The following is a 22,551-nucleotide window of genomic DNA, read 5'->3' as shown; positions in this document are numbered from 1 at the left end:
AGAGGCCTTCCCAAGGGACCGGGAGAGGGTTCGAGAGTGCAAATCATCCAACCAGGGCTGGGTGGCATCCCCGTGGATACCAGGTGAGCGTAACATACAGGGTTTTACCCCAGGGGAAGAGGATTTAGGGGAAGAGGATGGAAGAGTAATCAGGTAGGCTTTTAGAATAACCAAGGAGTTTTTCCAGAATATGCAAAATGGTAATCAAGATATGTCAAACTGGCAAATGATCCGACCACCGCCAATATGTTGGTTGTGTGGAAGTACAGGGCACTTAGCTCGCACATGCAGAAACCAAGTTATGATGCAGAACGGCCAAGGAACAGGAGCAGGCATGGCGAATCCACCTGCAGTTTTACAGCAGGGTATTGCACAGAATCACACGGTGCAACACCAAGTGCCAGGAGCGCAACAAGGCGTGCAACCTCAGAGCATGGGGAATTTTCCACAAGGACAATCCCAATAGGCACCGTTGCAACTTTCGCAGACGATGAACACAGGGCAGACCATGAACCCTGGAACCCTGGAATGGGAAGTAACAATGGGAATGGGGGAAATCCACCAGTACACAGTGGGCCAAATGTATATATGGACTAGGACAGCTCACTGGGAACCCTGATGTGTTCTATCCTATCAGTGACACCAGACCCTCACAGGGAACCTAGGGTGGATGTCTTTATAGGGGATAAACATATTCCTTCCTAGTTGACACAGGTGCAACACACTCGTACATACGTGAAGGCAACCTTTCCTTGTCCGGCGAGGCCATAAATACTCACAGTTTTACAGGAGCTACAAGTCGTGTTCCCTTCACAAATGCACTTCCAGTCTCCATAGGAGAATGTGAAATGAATGTGCCTTTACTATATTCACGTCATATTCGGTCGAGATTTAATGACAAAGTTAAACATGACAATCTTGTTCATGGAGGAAGGTAAAATATGTTCAATTCCAGGAATGCATTATTCAAATGTATGCAAAATGATCAGAGCGCACGCAGGACAAAAAGCCATGAGGGCTATACCATTACAGCCAGAAATATTTGCATATGGTATGTGTGTGCTTATGGCAGGATTTCCAGGCCTTGCAGACAGAATCATGAGAACCCCTGATGAATTCTTATTCAGGCCAAGAATACTGATGCACGAGGAAAATGGACAAGTATTTACCTTGATGATACACACAGCTGCAGTACGAGGGAGGGTGACCTTGATTGACGGTTATGATGAAGAAGTCTGACAATGGTGCGCAGTAATTGCCATTGAAGAAGGATATCGATTGACTGACGTCACCGATGACGATCTGTTTGAAGAACAAGCGGATATGGGAGAGACACTGATGGAAGTGAGTATCACCTTTTGGGTAAAAATGATCAAAAGAGAAGTACCTCAGAGAATGATGTTGGCACAAAACTGTCCTGAATATTTTGATGACAACATGGCCCAGGTGTCTGTCTCAGTGTGGACCACAGGTCCCTAAGTCGTAGGACTATTGAAAGGGGTGGGAGAAGTAAAAATTAAACTGAAACCAGGAGCAATTCTCCCAAGAGCACGACAATATCCCATGTCCAGAGAGGCAGATGAAGGGATTTTTAAGACAATTTCGGCTATGATGGAGCAGGGCATCTTAGTGACGTCAGAGTCGTCATGCAATACTTTGGTTTATCTGATCAAGACATCAAAGGGGGGCTCTTGAAGGCTAATCCAGGATTTACGCCCAATAAATGATATTGTTGAGGCCGAGTTCCCTCTAGTCCCTAACCCGTCTACAATTCTATGGAACATACCCGTTGAGGCAAAATATTTCACAGTGATTAACTTGAAAAATGCATTGTTCTCAATCCCGTTGCACCGTGACTCACAAGATCTGACATCATTTACATTCAGACTGAAAAGCACGAGTCTACCCCAGGGGTATTGTGAGTCTCCATCTATTTTTAACAGAGTCCTGCAGATGGACTTGAGCAATATTGCACCAAAAAGTGTCGTCCTGCAATATTTGGATGACCTCCTAATTTGCAGCACAACAGAAGAACAATGCAGGCACGATTCTGTTCAGCTATTGACTATACTGTCTGAGAAAGGATACAAGGTTGACAAGGAAAAGTTACAATATTGTCAACAAGAAGTACTGTACATAGGCCAGCTGATCTCACATGAGGAAAATAAAGTGACCCCAGAAAGGGCTGAAGCCATACTGAACATGGCTAAGCCAAAAACGTTAAAACAGATGCAGAGCTTTCTAGGCCTATGCAACTACGTTAGGGCATGGGTCTTCGCCTATAGCTCTTACACTAAGCCTTTAGTTCAGGACCTAAAGAAGGCCCAAGTGACAAAAAGAAAAGATTGAATGGTCTGAGACCATAGAAAAAGGGTTTGCTGAACTCAAAAGAGCTATTTGCACAGCACCAGTTCTAGGGATCCCCAATTCTGCAGAGGAATTTTACCTGTTCTCACATACGAATGGCAGCGTTATTATGGCAGTACTCACACAGAGAAACACGTTGGGGTACAAGCCCCTGGCATACTAGAGTGGGAATTTGGACCCAGTAATGAGAGATAATTTTCCTTGCGAACAAAGTTTAGCTGCCGCGTCATTCGCTATAGAGAAGGCTACAACCATTGTGATGGGATGCTCCATGACATTGTACGTCGAGCACTCACTATTTGCCATTCTAGAAAAACCAAAAGGCACATTGACATCTCAGAGAGCTTCGGCTTATGAAGTGATCATATCAAATGGACCGATGCAAGATAGTGAACCCAGCTATGTTCATAGTCAAGCCAGTCACTGAAGGAGAGCCAATACATGACTGTGCGAACTATGAAGAATTCTATGATGAAATCCGCAAGGTGAAAGAAAATGCCTTGGCAGAAGGAGAGATCGTCTTCATTGATGGGTCTTCAAGGATCGATCAAAGTGATGGACAAAGATATACTGGCGTTGCTGTGGTGAAACACACAGCAAATGGAGAATTTCGAGTACTTATTATTGCGTGAATAACATCTCAGTATTCAGCACAGGCTGCAGAATTATTTGCGTTGATAGTCGCCATTGAGAATCACGCAGACCGGGAAGTAACGGTGTACAGTGACTCCACCTAAGTGACTTCAACAGTGCATGCTAGCCTAGCGCGCTGTAAAAGGAGGGGCTACCTCCGAGCGGATGGCACGCCAGTGCAGCACGCAGCCTTATTGAACGGGCTGATCCAGGCACTACAGCTCCCAGTGGGCATAGCGGTCGTGAAATGCGCCGCCCACACAAAAGGGACAGATTCTCTCTCACGCAGAAATCAAGCAGCAGGCACGGAAGCTAAGCGTATGGCATCCAAAAGTGAAATGATCATGGAAGTGGAAGTTATCCATGCCAACAAACGAATGATGGTTAAACAAACTGCACCTGCAAGTTACAGTAATTTGGGGAAACGAAGCTAATGGAACTCCAAGGGCATGCAACACAGGAAGAAAAGAACCTTTGGAAACATTGAGGGTGTTATTTAAACCCCTCTGACAGCTTGTGATGACAAGACAGCACTGGTAAACCAGTAATGCCTGTAGCCCTATTAAAAATAGCCCTGGAACAGTTACATTATCCCGCACATATGAAAAAAGAGAATCTAGCAGCAACGCTCGTTGAAGACTGGTTCATACCGAAGTTAGCTGAGCACGTTGCATTCTTTATAGTGAACTGTATAATCTGCCAGCAATTCACGGCTGGGCACACATTAAAAGTAATGAGAGGAGTCATCCCAAGGCCAAATGGGCCTTTTCAGCACTTGCATGTCGATTATGTCGACATGATTCTAATATGTAACAGGTACAGATACTTAATTGTTGTGGTGTGTCCATTCTCTAGATGGATTGAGGCAGGTCCATGTACACACCGAGACTCTACCTGTGTGGCCAGATTTTTAGTGAGAGAGGTGTTCCCCTGGTGGGGGGTGTGCAAGGACATGAGATCAGATAATGGCCCTAATTTTGTTAATGCAATTTTCAAACAGATTAGCTTGCTGCTTGGTGTAAAGCACAAGTTCTCGTTGGCGTAACATCTGCGATGTAACGGCATATGTGAGAAGCTCAACGGCTTGTTAAAGGAAAGGATAGCCAAGTTGAAGCTGACTCTAAGAAAGGGATGGTTGCACTGCCTTCCTTTGGCACTTTACACACTTCGGAACCAACCCGTTCTGACCATCATCTCACACTACACGAGATAGCCACAGGAAGAAGAATGAGAACTCCTTTGACACCCCGAGATAGATCTAGATGTGATGCCCAGTCAACAGGAGAGATTTAAGGGTCTGATATTCAAAACTGTCATGATCTCTGCTTCCAAAAGGTCAGGGTTTTCCCAACTCCCTTGGAAGCAGATCCATAACCCAGGTTCCGAGTGCCAACCAGTCCCAATTGGGACCTTTTGGACCCAGTCCTGGCGCCAGTGGCACCAGGCTCATAAATAAGCCCAGTCCCAGCGCTGGAAGCGCCGGGCTCATAATGCTTGGGTGGACTTACCTGCAGCAGACCATGCTGCTTACTTGCCTGCCAGTTGAGCCTCTGATCCTCTTCTGTTTGGAACTACTTTTCCTGTTGGGTGGGGCAGGAGCCACTCCCTAGATTCAGAACACTGGAACTCTTCTGGAAAGCAGGAACTCTTTTCTTACCTAGGCGTGGCTGTGGAAGGAGACACCTAAGCTCTACAGGAGGCTATTTAAACCACACCCGATGGATGAATCTTGCTTTGCGTTATTCTGCATCCTCAGCAGCAGAACGCTCATCGTGTCTTCTGCATCTGATCCTGGGCCTAAGGAAAAAGGCTTACCATCCTGAATCCAGTCTTCAGCAACACCTATAAAGACAAGAAAGAACAGGTTACCATTACGGTCTTCAGTGACAGCTCTTCACTTACCTGGTCCATCGGCTGTCACCAACGCCTCGCGCTGCATTCCGGCATCTGAAAGACAAAGGCTTACCTACTCTTCGTGCGCTCCGGAGGTCTTCACACTGCATTCCGGCATCTGAAAGACAAAAGCTTACCAACTCTTCGCACGCTCCGGAGGCCTTCGGCGCTGCATCCCGCATCTGAAAGACAAAACAATGTGCGTTTAAAGACATTGGGGAACTTTAATACTCACGTGCCATTACTCCTTTCCACATCTAACCCAGTGGGCATTCCGGCACCCTGCAGCCGCTCCGAAATTGTACCTGCAAAATAAAAAGACAGTTAGAGCGCATCGTGAAGCAGGCAACAAGCGCTTACTTACGTGCTTCCAGGCGCTTCTATTCATCACACGGGCTCCATCTTCAACTCACTTCAGCCCGTCATCCGCCATCGCCGGAACCCTGCAAAACAAGAGACATCATTACTAAAGACTTTAAAGACATTAGAATTACTCGAAACTTACCGTTCGTGCAGTAAACGACGGACAGCAGTCCTCTGAAGTCAAGAGGCCTGCTCTCCTTATCCAGTGAAGAAACTGGTTACAGCACCCTGCCTCGAGGCAGATGGAGAGCACGGCGTTCACTTACCTAAGGTGAGAGCGTTAACCTTTGGGGTTCTACAGGAGAAGAGAAAGGGAAGGAGAGAGACATTCAATAACCCAGTTCATTAATCCCATATTTTCTATCTGCAGACATCTTACCCTTCGAGCCAGACATACAGTGCACAGAGGTCCAGCCCAAAGAGCCAGCCGTGTGTTACACATCACCTTTGAAGATACGGTATACGCCCAGTCAAGACCGGCGCCTCTACGGGAATCAGGTGAGCGTTACAAAAACTATCTGAACTGCATAACATCTTGCCTTACTGTAATTTTAGACCAGCTGCAGCGATGACGAAAAGGGAGCAGGGCAGCACGGAACACAAAAGGAGATACCACTACAGACACAGCTCAAGGACTTTGTGTTCCATCCATCTTCCCTGGAGACACCGTCCTTGTAAGGAATCATACAAGGAAAAAGTGGGACGAGCCAAGATTTAACGGTGCTTTCACAGTGGAGGACTGCACTCCATCCGCAGTGAAACTACAAGGCAGAAGAGCGTGGATTTTTCTCGGCAATATCAAACCCTACATCGGAGAAGGCCCCCTGCCTGCACCCCAACCAGAGGAATTGACAAGCGACGGGGAAGAACCACAGCACGTACAGACGAAATCCATGACGAGGAAGAAGAACACATGACCAGCCAAACAAAGACAAACAACTTTTTGCAAGTTGTGGCTTAAATTGGACACTTCCTCTAAGCAAAAAAGGGGATAAGGACATAAAAAACGGACATCCTAGTTGCAGGGTGAAGAAGAAAATTGTACATATAAGCCACAACACAGTCTGTTGACTTTGAACTTTGGACTAAGGCACACTTAAGCATTGACGAGAAAAGAATATGCCAAATTTTGACCGAGGACACGTACATTGGAAGCAAATACAGTATCCCGACTCATTCCACACCGAGACAATATTCAGCATCACTTATTTTGATCTAGTGCTAAGATCATACCCGACATTGTTAGGGAGACTCACCAATGTCACTAACTTTCTTCAAGATCCTGAGAACGAAAAGACAATAAGAAGACTGCTTATTGTCATTGCCGAACAATTTCTCCTACTTCCTGAGTACAGTGAGAAGGGACCAAATGTCTCAAACACAGACGGAAATAAATGAGCTTATCAACACATTGTTCTTTTGCATAATTGAAGATTGTCCAACTCTTGTCGGAAGAACAACAGACACACTCACGTTTCTTCGAGACTCAGCAAATACAGAAAATGTAAGCCAACTTTTAAATAAAATAGTGATCCTAGTCACACTCCACGTGACCGGACAGTGCAGACATTGTTTACATTAAAGAGAGAGCATACAATCCTGAAAAACTCAGCAAGACAGGGCGGATGTCCCTGTCACTAGAAGACAGCAGATTAGCTCACAATGTCCTTTTTCCTCTAGTCACTGACTTTCCAGAGCTAGTGGGGAGACCAATCGATGTTGACGTCCTCACATTCATCAGAGACCCAGCTAATGTTGCATAGATCGGCATGCTCTTGCATGGAATCGTGTTACAGAAAGAGCTCTTGTACCATCAACAGAACTATCTGAGGTGATTCTAAGAGTCTTCCGCCGAGGGACAGATCAAGGAAGCAGTGTCAAGGACTTCACTTATTGCATTTGTTGTTATTTTGTCCCTATTACTTCACACTGATCAGCGTACAATATGTCCTCAGGGCCGAAGCAAATCCAAGGCGTGGACTGGGAGCTCACTTACTTTGAACATGCACAGTAAAAGGACTTACTGAAGTGTTATTTAATTTGATTTTTCCCATAGTCTAGCAAAGGAACTGTATCCTGAGATAAGAGACAACTCATCACCCGCAAGAGGGGGGACACTTGTGGAGCACCTGACACTCTTAAACCCAGAACTCGATAGACGATATTGGTTAAGGGCATACAAAAAAGTGATATTTGGGAATGATCGAGATGGGGGTCCAGAGCAGCAATCTGGTCTTCCCGGAGGAGGAGAGATGACCACGCTTCTCTGGAAGTAAATGCTGCCGCCTGACATACAGAGGCATAATGTATTTATGTATCATATTCATCATTGTTTTACTGTCATTAACAATCAGAACTGCATTTTTTATTGGTGCACAAAGGGTTCCAATTCCAGTGCACCCAACTAATGATGCAGGCATGAAACCCACAAAAGCACCCAGACCTTATATAATCATTCTAGTCCCTAGAAGATCTGACAGAGGAATGAATGAACTTGAAATGGATGTGATTAGTAATGACACACACACACTTGTGGTAACAAACAAACAGAAAAGCCGGAGACAGGGTCGGCAAAGAATGAATAAAGAAATGCTACTGACAACCACAAGCATGCAAACACTGAATGCACACAAAACAGGCCCAGTGTCAATGACTGCAGAATCACAGGCCAAAACAGTAGAGAAGAAGAGACTGCTTGCCATAAGAAACTCCACAACAGACATTGTGGAAAGACAAGAGGAATAGGAGAAGAAACCAATTGAAATGATAATGATAAACACCCATGAGACAACACTGATGGAGACAAAGACAAACTCAAGGAAGATCTCACAAGCACAACTGATAGTAGACTCATTATGGCTGTTCATAGCCAAAACAAGGAACATACAAGAGGAACTGAAGAATCAAACTGCAGAAACTGTATTACCAATCATATATGTTCTAACACAAGGGACAAGTACCAGTTCTACGATACAACCATACACCGGACCAGCGTCAGGCTGGTTGGCATGGGCATTTGCAACCAGCAGGAGAAAAATGTATGAAGAGAAGGAAAGAGCTGCCAGACTCTTGTCCACTCAAAGGGCGCAGATGAGGAAGCCTGCATCATGGACAGAGATGCCTAAGAATCCTCCAGCAAGAAAAAGCCATACAGATGCATTTAGGGATGTAGTCATAGCCAACTACAGGAAAACACTAAGAAGCAAGAGAAGCATGCATGGAGATGACAACAAACTCAACGACTACCTGGATAGCACAGCACATCTGGGAAACAACATTTGGTACCAGCATATGAAAGAAGTTGGAAGACAAATTCAGAAGGGGAATGCTTTGTTTGTGCACTCCTACCATACAGCATGGGGAAATCCAAGATCTTCGTAGATGTAGAAATCGATGTCCAGATAGCACACTGTCTGTCGCACATAGCAATGTGCAAAACCAGAGGCCAGTTCATGGGTAGTGATGCCTCATTAATATGGGCAACTGAAACAGCCTATCCCAACAAAGATGATTATGTTCAAGACATTAAGACAAGAAACAGAGCTCATACTAGGAATCATGTGATCAGGTACGAGAAGCGTGGAGTTAAAGGAGCATGAATACGATGGGAAGTGAACCCGAGACTAAATGTCCAAGGACAAACTCCAGAGGAAGCTTGAAAGTGGAAGAATACAGTCCAAATGCAGATTTGGTTAACAGTGCTTTCACCAGATGGGTGGGAAAAAGGAGTGGTGATTTGCAGAGCCTGGGTGATCACTGGACTCTACAAAGAAACTGTTGACATTGTGCAGAATGGCTGCAAGCCATTGTGGCCGAAACCTGAAACACTATTGACATGGGTCGAAGACAGAGGAGGACCCTTGCAGATAGTGCCACTAGAAAGCCCAAAATTCTGCTTCAGGAATAATGGGACTAGAAAGATGGGAGAGAATAAGAACTGTGGACGAGTCTTTCATGCTCCAGGGATGGTGCATAGAACTGCAGTAATTATGGATCATTATTGGACATGCAGATCCAAAGCAAACATCAGACTGCCAAGGAGACTGGGGAGGTATATGCACAATAGTGAACATCCACGTTCCAGCATTAGTGATCCCGAAAAGTGACCTGAATATTGACAGTTTCCCGAAAGCAGATGCTCACCTGAGGAAGAAGAGATCTGTGGAACTGATAACTCGGATGAAGAGAGAAAAATTACTTCTCTGCTAAATCGGAAGAAGCATTTCATGCAATCCCATATGAAGACAGGCTGTTTAGCATCACCTCATCAGTGTTCACAACGATTTTCATGCCGAGAATCCAAGTTGGAGTAAATAATAAATGGTTGCAGATAACCAGATGGGAGTTACTGCAGACGATCAATACGACCATAGAAGGATTCAATGCGATCAAGGAAGAGCTAAGAGCCAACCGACTGATGACTCTTCAGAACCGATATGTCCTTGACATGATTACAGCCATGGATGGAGGAGTTTGTGCAAAAATCGGAGAATCATGTTGCACATTTATACCATCTCACGATAAGGAGAATGGAACCTTAACAGAAGCCATAAGTATGTTGACAAACCTGCAGAACCAGATGATCAATAATACCGACGAAGTTGATGATGACAGCTGGTTTGGATCACTGTTCTCGTGGGTCCCGCAATGGATGGCAGATGCATTCAAGTTCTTGGGAGCCCTGTTAGTGATGATATTGCTAGGATTTTGTGTTATCAAGAAAATAATCTCGCAATGCCAGAAGACTGCAAAAAAAGCCATAGGCATGAAGATCATTATTGATGTCAAGCCAGGATGGAAGCCCAAAGACCTGACTGATGAAGGAATAAGAGACTTTGTGAAGACCAGCATTCACACACCAGAAGGAACAACGTTTCTGTATTTCAGGAAACACAGAAATTATGTGGGAAGATGGGTTTACTGTAGCCTAAATGGACAATGTCAATTAATAACATGGAATAAAGACGAACATGTAAGAACAGCAGCAAGCCTGAAAGGAGTAGTACAAATATGGACACCACAGAGACACTTCTTCAAACCATCATGTAGAATCCCAGAAGATGAAGAAGGAATGAACCCAGGAGATGGAGTAAAGATAAATATAGAAGAATTGAGTAAGTTAAATCCAAAGACAGAGGTGAAAGTGGTCGATGAATCGCCCAGAGGGGTGAGTGTAGAGGAGGTCCCGAATAAAGCTTGCACTCCAGTCGTCCATTTTGAAGTACCAGGAACGTTCACACCAGGATATGTGACGTATGATGAGCAAATAAATCAGCAGAGAGCCGCAGTAGGGCTCTGCCCAGTATCTAACAGAAGAGCAACACCTATTAAAGTACCGATACCCAGACAACCATGGAGAGTAAGGTATCCATTAAGAAAACCCTACCAGCAAATGAGACGAAATGAAGATCGCCTAATCCCGGAAGAAACCAAATGGTCTTTATGGAAGACGAATGGTGACGTCACGGGGACCCGAACAGACATACAGATAGAAGAAATAATGACCCGAGAATGACACAAAGAGACAAAACTCCATGAATAAGGATATCATGAACCTAACAGGGAGAACCATGTTGAAATACCAAGAAGCTTAAGCTGTAAACAGGATGAAGATATTCAACCAGCTTAACACCTGTACATATGCTTGGAACCGCAAGAAGGCTAAGAAAACAGTATGGCTTGCTATGCTAAGTAGAAGAATAGTGTGGCAAGCGCCATTATACATAATCTACCTCAAAACGAAGCACAGTATTATAAGTGCGATTCCATTTTTCACGAAAAAGCAGAATCAACCCAGGTTACTAAAGGCTGCATGCGTAGATTCATATTCTAGCAAAAACGAGAAGAGACGGCTGAATCGAAACTCGGCAGATGCAACTCCTGCCAGTAGAGCTAAGGTCATACCAATAGAGGGAACAAACAATAACTACATATAATTGAAACTTAAGAACAGAATATCCTGTCTCTGAAAGGTCAAGATAAGGAGGCATAGGCAGGTGGCAAGCCGAATAAGAATCAAATGCACACATTAAATTAAGAGAAACTAGACAAATTCACGGTGTGGGAAGCACGTGACCAGCCGAGCGAGGAGAAGCACAGGCTCACACCTACGCTTGGCATCCGCCCAGGAAGAGATATCAGAACTTTTCCAGACAGAAGATCCAGTTTTGAGGCCAACCACAGTAAAATAATTGACACATAGTTGCTGAAGTGATGATTGATTGTAATCTTAATTGGAAGAAGGCCAGGTAACTAGGGGGCACCCTGCACCTGGCTGACCATTCTGCGTGCTTCTAAGCAAAGTGGAAATGTATGCATGGGTTTGGTGCCAACCCAATCATAATGGACCAAATAATCTAGGGTCCTATAGAAAGTAGAACGAATGGGATGTTGTACTTTTAGTGACGTCTACAGTAGTCATTTTTGAAGGAAGGGCTTAGACGCCCACCTGACAGTGTGTACCCAATCCCCTCACTCTGTTACCATATACAGATATAGTACCTATATTAAAGTTACCTTTTCCTAACCAGTAGAATTGCATATTAACTTTTGAGTGTTATACATCAATTATGATGTGTTTTCAGTAGAAATGCTAGGATTTTTATGAAGTTCATTGGAGTTGATCACTGCTAATTTCCATGACTCCCCGTTTTTTGTACATGTCATTAAACAGACTTTGTTTGCCAAACCATTGAGTTGTCCTTATTCATTGGTGTTGGAGTAATACATCTGCACCCCCATCCATCTCAAGGGTACAGCTATCTCGTCTTAAAGTACTTCGGAGAAAACCTCGGCTCTATGGGCCGGCCGGGGGTCTCTGGAGTACAACCTACCTAACAAAAAACTTACTATGGTTCCCAGCATCAGTATGGCAGTCTAAATCAACAGTCCGTCCTCCGTCCAGAAAAATATACTATGCTGACCCTATCACTAGAAAAAACATCAAGAGAAAAGAGGTCCAGGAGAATTACTCCCTTCTCCTGCACAGGCTTTCCTAGCCTCAATATTCATATTCTATTTTATAAATAGTTATTTGTGATTACATTAACCAGTTCCTTTAGCACTACTAGGGGGCTCTTCCACCTCCTGGGTCTCCCCTGTCACTCTTTAAACACAATTCCTTGTTTTATTCAGATAGGGCATTGTCCCTTATTCATTTGGCTTTCTTGTAGTGTCTCTTTATTACATTCTATACTTGGTTTGGTTTTTGACCACTTGCTGGGCTGAATGAAGTGTATTTTATAGGATTCTTCACTCCCTCTGTTCTCTTCCCTTTCTTTAAGATATTCACAACGACTGGGATGCTTATGGTGAGCTCCTTTGTGCTCTTCACTTTCTTTAAGGTATTCAAGGAAAAAGGAACTCAGGATAATAAAGCAACATAATTAAAATAAGAAATTGTGAAACTAAAAGATGCCAAAAGATAATTAAAAAACAAGTAGGATGCACAGGTTTATGTTAGGAAGACACCTTGAGGTGGAAGGTGGCTACTTCTTAAGAGAAAGTCACGGAGAGCTCAGCCGATTGCAACCAGTTCAAAGTGAACAAATGGTGGGGTCAGAGGAGCAGGGTGGCTATTGTATTGTCTTATCGTATGGTCTCCAAAACGTATTTGAAATGCAAAATAAAATAAAATGGACATTTTGAGGCCAGGCAAGATCAGATACATGATGAACTCATTTAACAAACTAAACAGAAGTGAGGCCAGGCAAACTTTCACTTTTCAGAGTGCTACAAGGAACTCGGGATAACAGACAAAACTGAGTTAAAATGATACATTGTGAAGCTAACAGGTAACAGACGATTGAAAAGGGAGGACACCCTCATAGAGGAGTATTTCTCAGAAAGTCAATTGACCACTGGTCTAGCCTGCAGTCAGTACCAGGCACCACCTTTCCCTGTTGCACATCTGTAAACTACCAATAATCTCGTGGGCTCATAACTTGGTGTGTGGGCATCAAGCCTGTTCTGAGTCCTGCCTGAAGCCCACAGTTCAGCCTGAAGCTCCCATTCCTGGGACCAGGAAGTGTATGTTCTTCTTGGAGTATTTCATGGTAATGTTAATGCAACGGTGGAAGCCATTTAGTGCTTCATGGAATTGTTTTAGAAAGTCTTCAATTTCTGTCCAAATTAAGATGGTGTAATCAATGTAGCACAGAAATGTTAGTGGTTTAAGGGATTGTTGTTGTAAGAACTCCTGTTCGAGATGCACCGTGAAAAAGGTTTGCCTACTGATGTTCCATATTTGTTCCCATGGCTGTTCCGGTCTTTTGTAGGAAGTGTCTTTCAATGAAGCAGAATTGTTGTGCGTGAGTATGTTTCTCTTGAGATCCGTAATAGCTGTGATCGGGGTCTCTATCTTGGTGTTCGCTTTTTCCAAACATTTCTGGCATGCCGCAATTCCATTTTCATGTGGAATGTTGGAATAACGTGCAGTCACATCTAGTGTGGCTAGGAGTGCATACAGTGGTGCATATTCTATCTCTTGAATCTTTCTGATGAAGTGTGTTGTAACCTGTCTAATGCTTTCTGTGTCCATTATCGGATGCTTTAGGGCGGATTCAATATATCCAGATATGGCTTTGGTTAATGTATTTACTCTAGAGATGATCGTGCAGCCTGGATTTCCTGCCTTGTGCATCTTTAGGAGAAAATCATAGGTAGCAGGAATTTTATTGTTCAGAATCCGAAGTGGGAGGTGTTCCTCAGTGCTGCTTGACATGGATTTGGCAATTTGTTGTAGAGTTTCGCTAAATTCCAGGTAATAATTTGCATCAAGAAGCTGTCTGTATGCTTCCATTTTGTTTTCCTGTTTATCAATGACCACAATGGCACTTGCAGGTTTTATAATAATGTAGTTTTTTGCTTTGAGTGTTCTTATTGCATCTCTCCGGCGAGTGAGGTTCTGTTGGTCACCTGTTGTTTGTTGAGTGTGTCAGACCTTATGCATTTTCTGATGTGGGTTTTAAGTTTTAAACTACGTCCACATGGTGGTGTCCAGTTGGAGTTCTTTTTTGTACCATCTTTAAGGAGTCAGAAGTTGGGAGACAGACACAGGAGTATTGGTATACTTGGTATTCATTTTTTAAAGTAAAAGAACAGGGAATTAGGAGAAATACCTAACGTTCCCTAATTCTATGAAGGGTTTCCCTGCTTCAGCATAACAGTCTTTGTCAAGATGTCAAGAATTATGTCCTCTGTCCTGCGTCGAAAACCTAATCTGACCTCATAGTCTGATCTCTAAAAAAATATGCAAAAAGGGAAAAATAAAATGTCTCTCGCCTGACCATTAGCAGCTCTGCTCTTCAGTTCAACGCTCAAGTTCAAAAGGTCCAGAAACAAACACAGTTCCCAAAGAATGTTCCAAGATAAAGTTCTCTTGACAAAAATAATATAGATGCTCCAAAATTAAAACTCCACACAACTCAAAGGGGCTATTTCCCTTCCCTTTGATAGCCTTTTTTATTCTCAATCACATCAGTCCTCCTTCTTTAACTTTGAGCCAATTCACACCCTTGGTTTACTCTCCTGCCAAGATCTGTGGGAACCTTTTCTTTGCATAGGCTTTTTTGTGGTGTCTGTGTTCTTTGCCAGCTTCAGATTGAGCCACGCACAGCCTTGGTGTACCCTCCTGCAAGGTCTATGTATTTCCTCCATTAGCCAACTAGTAATCTAATAAGGGTTACCAAATAGTTTTCAATAGGTACTGGGATGAGGCAGAATGGTACTATTAATAGGCATGTGTGTTTCAATTATGCCCATGGATTCTTTGTTTGGTTGCTCTAGAAGATTGGATATATGTTCCTGCCCAACTACCAGATTTTTATAGATTTGTATTAGGTTTATTAACTTCTTTCTATGGCGTACATTAAACCCCTGAATTCTTATGGTCACCAGCCTCTTGTATACTTGGAGCCTGGTTACCCTACTAGGTACCTGTGATCCAGGTTCAGCGTACGGCATGTCCGGTAGTTGCTTGGGTTTTCTACCCTGGGTCTCTCCAACTCCAGACATTTGTCTCTGATGGGTGTTTAAGGACTCTTCTGCACATCTCTGGCTTAGCAGTGACAGCACCTGCAGCAACAAATGTCCTACGACCTGAAAATTGCCCAGCATGCACGGTTGGATGTCATTAGGCGCTATCCGTATGGGACTCCTGGATCGCTGCCTCACCTCTCTGGCTGTGGCTCCACTCAAGAAAGCAAATGCTTTCTGGGCTCCTCCTCTGACCTCCCATTCGATATGGAGGCCCTGGACCACAGTGTCTTTGGACGTTTCTTTTCCCAACATACACTAGTTCACGTCTCTTCCACTTGTCTGTTAACTAACCGGTATATGAATCCCCTGTTTGCTTTGCGTCTTTGTTTGTTCACAGTCTCTGTGCTTCTTTCCTCCTCTACTGCTCTTCCACTCCGGACTATTTCAGCCACTATTGTTCATGTTGTTTCATCCCTCTTCCCTTTTTATTGGAAGGCAACTAGAACCTTGGTTGCACTTCACTCTTGCATCCATGCAGGGTATCCTCGTGTCGGTGATACACTTGTTCACTACATGATTTTTGTTGTTCTTCCTCATCACAGTACTACCCATATATTTTACAGGAGTCATCTTGCAGAAATACATTGTGTTATGTACTTCATGAGGATTAGGGAGAAGTGGGTTTGTGGACATTTTTAAGAAACGCATTGTTTGGGTATGGGAGTGACATTTCTTTTGGTGGTAAAAGGGCCAAGACCCTCTGACTCGTAACATACCTTTCCCCGTAATACAAAAGCCCCCCTATCTAAGACTGACGTTGTACTCTCTCTGTATGGGTTTACAGATGTTTCTCTCAAGGACCAAACAGGTCACTACAGATCTTATTGAAATTTGGGAAATATGTCCCTATTATTGTCTCTTTGGTGAGTCCTGGCATAACTCAAGTGTTAATTCTTTCCTCCTGATCCCGTATTTTAATTACCAGTAGGGCACGATGGTGTACTGCTTGGTCCCCATAGACACAGGTGATTTGAACAGGGTAACTTACCAGGAGATTTTTGCGGTAAACCAAATCAGGCCTTACGCAGACTGTTTACTGCCGGAATCTATCATTGTGGTTACTGCCGTTTACCATGGCCTTTTCATGGGTCCTCATAGAGACTAAGGAGAGACATTTAGTGATGTTATCTGTCCGTCCACCTCTTGTTCGTGTAGCTCTTCCCCTGGGTCTCCCATTATCCATCCTTTTTCCATAGGTTGTTTCTTATGGTTGACTTGCTAGGTGGCCCTTTTCACAACAGGAAAAGCATAGGACGAGGGGCGGTCTTTGTTCTTCAGCCTTTCCTATTCCCATGTCTTTAAGAGGATAATACTTCTTCCCAGGGGAGTTGCTAGGTCTGGAAAAGACCCGGGGCTACGCTGATGTCGGAACTGTTGGGACTGGGGGCTAGCTAGTCTTGTGGCTGTAGCTCCTGAGATTCTATCCAGGGCTACAACCAAAAGATCAGGGGCTATAGCCCCCTTAACCCCCCCTAGCAACTCCCCTGCTTCTTCTCTTCTGTTTCCTTAAGCCTTGACTTAAATGTTCTGGGAACTATTTCTGGGGGTACCTCTTAATTCCTGGTTTTGCCAAGGATAAATCTTGCAGTCTTATTCTGGATTAGTTGGAGGGGGTGAAGGGATTAACGAGGTTGAGGAAGCGGCTGTTGCAGTAGTCAAGCCTAGATAAAACCAGGGTTCTGGAGGGAGACATTGAGCTTCTGCGGGAAGGTAAGGAAAGGTAGAATTCCCCTGAGGAGCTGAAGCTGAAAATTGGACTTCTTGGCAAGGTCTGTGATGTGTGGAGAGAAAGAGTGGGAGGAGTCAAAGATGATCCCAAGGTTCCTAGCCTCACACGTTGGTGAGGGGAGGGGACCCAAGGAGTCTGGCCATAGAGTGGCAGGGAAACAAGGATCAGGGGTCCTGATGAGAAGGATCTATGTCTTCCTGGCATTTAAGCGGGGTTCATTGTCAGAGCACCATGCCTGAATAGCAGTCAAGCAGTCAGGTATGGGGGAGCATGAGGAGGAGTTGGGGGTAGGGGAAGGCAGCCAGAAAGAGAGCTATGTGTCATCTGCCTATCATTGGAAATGAGGAGAGAAAGTGGAGATCAGGTGGGCCAGAGGGGCCAGGTAGATGTTGAAGAGCCATGGAGATTGAATACAGCCCTGAGGGACGCCACAAGTAGAGAGTGAGGTGGAGGAGGGAAAAGAACCCATTTGTACTTTGCAGGGTCTTTTAGAGAGGAAGAGGTCAGACAAGCCAATGCCTGCCCCTGATGCCTAGTTTATGAGGATGGAGTGGTTGACTGTGTCAAGGGCAGAAGAAAGATTGTGGAGGATCAGAACAGAAGAAATGTTAGAACCAAGTTAGAGAGTAGGTCTTCACAGGTGTTCAGGAGAGCAATTGCTGTGCCATTTCTGTGTCGATGTTCAGTCAGTGGATGACCAGCTTCTCGATGAGTTTTCCCAAAAAAGGGGTGACAGAGATAGGCCGATAGTTAGCCAGGCAAGAGGGGTCAGCAGATGACTTTTTAGGAGAGGCTGCACACGAAAGTGTTTAAGGGATTGAGGAAAAGGGCCTGTGGCAAAATAATGTTTGCAGAGGTCAGCCAAGGCAGGGGCGAGGGCGGCGATGTTATCCTTGATGGTTCTGGAGGAGCAGGGGAGTACCTGCTAAGAAGAGATTTTCATTGAGCAGACAACTCTAGCGATCTCATCTGGTGCAATGGGTGGGACGGAGGAGAGTATGGGGAGTGGAGGGGAGCCAAAAGAGGTGAGAGAAGGTGGGGATGAATGGGGGAAAGCAGATGACAGAGAGGACCTGCTGTCAAATGTTTTGGAGGAAAAGTGGGCAGCCAGTGCAGAGCATAGTGCCTGGGAGAGAGGAGGAGAAGAGGAGACTGTGGTAGGATTGGGAAGTTACTTGCAGATTTTAAAGAGTTCAGTCATGTTATCGGTGGCTCCAGAGATGCAGGCTTGGACATGAGCCCTATTCTTGGAGCAGATGGAGAGACAGTATTGCTTTGGAGTAGACGGCAGGACAGTTTGTTGGGAGATGAGCTAGATGTCTGCCACTTCCACTCTGCCGCTTTGCACTTTCGTTTCAAAGCAGCAAAGTCAGAGTCATAACAAGAGTTGCATTTGGAGGCATGACAGGGGCAAGGATGTCCAGGGTGTTAGAGATAGAGAGATAGAGGTTAGTAAGAACAGCGTCAGGAGAGTTCAATGAAGGGAGCGGCAGAGGGATGAAGGAGGAGGCAAAAGCAGCGACTTTCAAACGCTTCATCGATCAAATGACAGAGAATGAGACTGGCAGTGCAGTGGCAGGATTCTGGGGAGAGGGGAGGTTAAGGAGGGAAGAGAAGAAAAAGAGGTGTCAGAGCAGGAGAGGGGGCAGTTAAAGGGTTGTAGAGAGAAAGGGATGTCTGTTGAGATGCAAGCCTCCAAGAATTGCCTAGCAGAGTCAGTTGGGCCAGAGGGAAGGATAGTGAGGGAGTGCGTGCCGCAGAGGTCACGCAAGAGAACAGTGACCACATCAGGGGAGTCTAGATGGATGTTGAAGTCCCCAAGGAATATACGTTTGTGGGAGGAGGCAAGAAGAGAGGAGGAGAGGTTGCCCCACTAAGAGAGGAAAAGGGAGCTATGTCCGGGGGGTCTGTAGATGGTAGCGAGAGTAACAGAGAAAGTGGGAGAGACAGAAAGCCTGCAGACTAGGCTTTCAAAGGATGAATAGGTTTGAATGGGGATGATGGAGGCAGGTACCCACTCAGGGAATATCAGAGCCACTCCACCACCAGACCGGGATGGTCTGGGTTTGGACAGGATCTTGTAGCCCTCAAGAAGAAGAGTGCTGAAAGCAGTGACAGAGCATTGAACCATGTCTCAGTTAGGGCAAGAATGCCAAGGTAATGGTCTTCTAGGATGTGACAGATGTATGAGGAGTGTTTGATTGCAGAGCGAGAATTGAGAGTAGCTAAGTGAATCTGGTGGCCCACTTTAAAAGATTTGCGAGGTAGTACAGAGTTCGGTGCCACCACTGGGGGGAGTGCAGAGGGCGGATGAGGGAAGGAGGGGAGGAAGGAGAGAGTGGGAAGATGAACAGCGATAGGGAAGACCCCTGTCAAGAAGGAGAAGTTTGGGCTGAGAGCCCTGGGTCATGACAGTGCCATTATGATAGAAATTAATTGTGCATTTGGAAGACGCAAAGTGAGCCAAGAGCACCCCCCATCTAGTGCCGCTAGTAATGGGTGAGGAGGAGAAAGCGGAGTGGTGAGAGACCATATGTGGGGTCACTAGGTTAGATGAGGGGACAGCAAAAAGAATGTCAATAATAGTCTCTCTGGAGGAAGTATTGATGTAGGTTTCTGTGATGGGCAGACCAGGGTTGGATCTTAGGCGTGCCTTTTTTAGTTTCTTCCTTCCAGACTTTGTGGAAGCGGGAGGATATGATTTGGAAAAGCAACTGGGACAGGGAAAAGATGGGGGGAATAAGAGGATAGTGGGGGAGAGGGTAAGAGGCCCTATGCCACAGTAGAATCAGACCAGGCAGTCAAGAAGACAGACATCAGTGGGTACGCTGGAAATGACTATATTTTCAAATTATTGACAAGTTTGCAAACGTAGCTAAATTCGAATTTAGCAGAAATCACTCAAAATCAGTACAAAAAGAATGGGTGCATAGCTGGAAAATACACCTAGATTCGAATTTAGCAGAAATCACTCAAGAACAGCACACAAAGAAGAAAGGGTGTACAGCGGGAAGCAGAGAGAATACAAAAACATACATTATTGATATTCTTTTTCTTATGGAGCACAGCGTTTGGAGAGCACTAGAGGAGAAATCGTTACGAGGCACAACATAAAGGGTAATACTGTTGGTGCTGAAATGTAGGTTACAGATAGGCAGGTGGGGAAAGGAGCAGGCATCAGTTTGGCCAATTGTAGTGTCAAGGAAGTTGGGTGGAGCAATGCGATCCATACTTGCTTACCAGGGCAGGAGGAGTCATGAAAAATAAGTGTTTGTGGTCAGAGCGTGTGGGGGACCAAGTCCTTAGAAATCCCTTTGGAGTGATGCCAAAAAGTAGTTACATGGAGAGGTGCTCCATCCAGCTTCAGACAGGGACAGACAAGGTAGGCCCAGCAGCCTTAAGAGAGGGCCTTGGGAAGGGGGCCGGCTCAGCCTGCGAGCTCCCATGATAGGTCAAATAGGAAGCTGCATCCAATCAGGTCATAGGTGGTCGTTCACAGGGCTTCTACTGTAGGATTCAATGATGGAACAATGGCGTCAACCATTTTGGAGTGGCAACGGGGAGGCCCAAATGTTTCATACACCACTGAGTTTTTTTGGATAAAAACTCTGTAGTGCTGCAACAAGGTACAGTGGATGAGTCGGGTGTGTGAGGGAGCCAGGAGAATTTCAACCCTGCAATTGTGCAATGCTATTTTGGTATTTTTGGGGCCAAATCTGCAATGGCTCCACTGTGGCAGTAAATTGTTAATACCACTTTGCCAGGTGTTAGAGGCCTTGGACCAGCAGGCTGAAGGAAGATACAGTGCTGCAGAGCATCAGTCACTAAGGGAAGGTAGAAAGGCCAGACAGGGAGACACAGGCATCTTAAGAGAGGGCCTTGGGAAGCGGGCTAGCTCAGCCTGCTGGCTTCCACGATAGGTAAAAAAAGAAGCTGCATCCAATCAAGTCGTAGGTTGGTGGTTCACAGGGCTTCTCATCTAGGATTCCATGATGGAAAAATGGCATCAGCCATTTTGGAGTGGCCACGGGGAGGCCGAAATGCCTCACATCCCAATGGCCTAATTTGAATAAAAACCTTGTAGTCCCACAACAAGACACAGTGGATGAGTCGCATGTGGGGGGAATGTTCCAAGATAAAGAATGTTCCAAGATAAAGTTCTCTTGACAAAAATAATATAGATGCTACAAAATAAAACTCCACACAACTCAAAGGGCCTATTTCCCTTCCCTTTTATAGCCTCTTTTATTTTCAATCGCGTCACCCTACTTCTTTAACTTTGAGCCAATTCACAGCCTTAGTTTACTCTCCTGCCAAGGTCTGTGGGAACCTATTCTTTGCATAGGCTCTTTTGAGGTGTCAATTATTTGCCAGCTTCAGATTGAGCCACAGCTTTGGTGTACTCTCCTGCCAAGGTCTGTGTATTTTCTCTGTCAGCCAACTATGCTTGGAGGTCTTAATTTAATAAGGGTTTCCAATGTTCTTTCCATATGTACTGGGATGAGGGAGAATGGTACTATTGCCAGGCATGCATGTTTCAACTATGCTCATTGATTCTGTGTTTTGGTTGCTCTGATAGACTGGGTTTATGTTCCTGCCCCACTACCAGTTCCTTGTAGATTTTTATTAGGTTTATTAAGTTCTTTCTCTGGAGTGCAGTACACCCTTCCCGTTTTATGGTCACCATCCTCTTGTATACTTGGAGCCCAGTTTCCCTAGTAGGTACCTGTGATCCAGGTCCAGTGTATGGTGCATCCGGTAGCAACTTGGGTTTTTTATGGTGGGTCTCCCCAACTTCGACCGTAAGTCTCTGCTTGGTGTTTCAGGACTCTGCTGCATCTCTCTGGTTTGGCAGGGACAGCACCTGCAGAAACAAATGTCCTCCAAGCTGAAAATTGCCCCTGGGTGCACAGCTCGGTTGCATGTCATTTGGCGCTGTCTGTACAGGATTCCTGGCTCAGTTGTAGCACCACTCGAGAAAGCGCACACTTTCTGGGCTCCTGCTCCATTTGCCCGTTCAACATGAAGCTCCCTGACCAGAGTGCCAAATGAATGTTTCTTTTCCTGATGTACTCTGGTTCACATCTCTTCCACTTGTCAGTTAATGAACAGGTATTTGAATACCCTTTCCCCTGTTGGGTCTTAGTTTGCTCACAGTCTTGCTGCGTCTTTCCTTCTTTACTGCTTCCCCAATCCTGACTACTGCAGCCAATACCGTTTGTGTTGTTTTGTCCCTCTTCCCTTTTAATTGGTTGCATATCTTCAATGATGAATAGTATTCAATTTCCCTACAGAGTTCAATTTTGTATAGTTCCTGGCAGGGGGAAGAAGGTCAGTCCCTTGGAAAGGACAGACACTTCATTATGTGTAAGTACAGGCCCGCAGAGGTTGATGATTTATAGTTCGATGGTGGCCATTTCTCCCATCGAGTCCTCAGTGTTGGTCCCGTTTCATGTTAGTTGATTGGTGGTGAGTTCTCTCATTGAGGTTTCAGTGTTGTTCCTGTTTGGTGTGAGGATCGCTCTTTC

This window comes from Ambystoma mexicanum, chromosome 5p, assembly GCF_040938575.1.
Source record: "Ambystoma mexicanum isolate Mex_15411 chromosome 5p, UKY_AmexF1_1, whole genome shotgun sequence".
Taxonomy (NCBI): Eukaryota; Metazoa; Chordata; class Amphibia; order Caudata; family Ambystomatidae; genus Ambystoma; species Ambystoma mexicanum.
The sequence above is the reverse complement of the archived record's forward strand: the minus strand, read 5'-3'. Positions refer to the sequence as shown.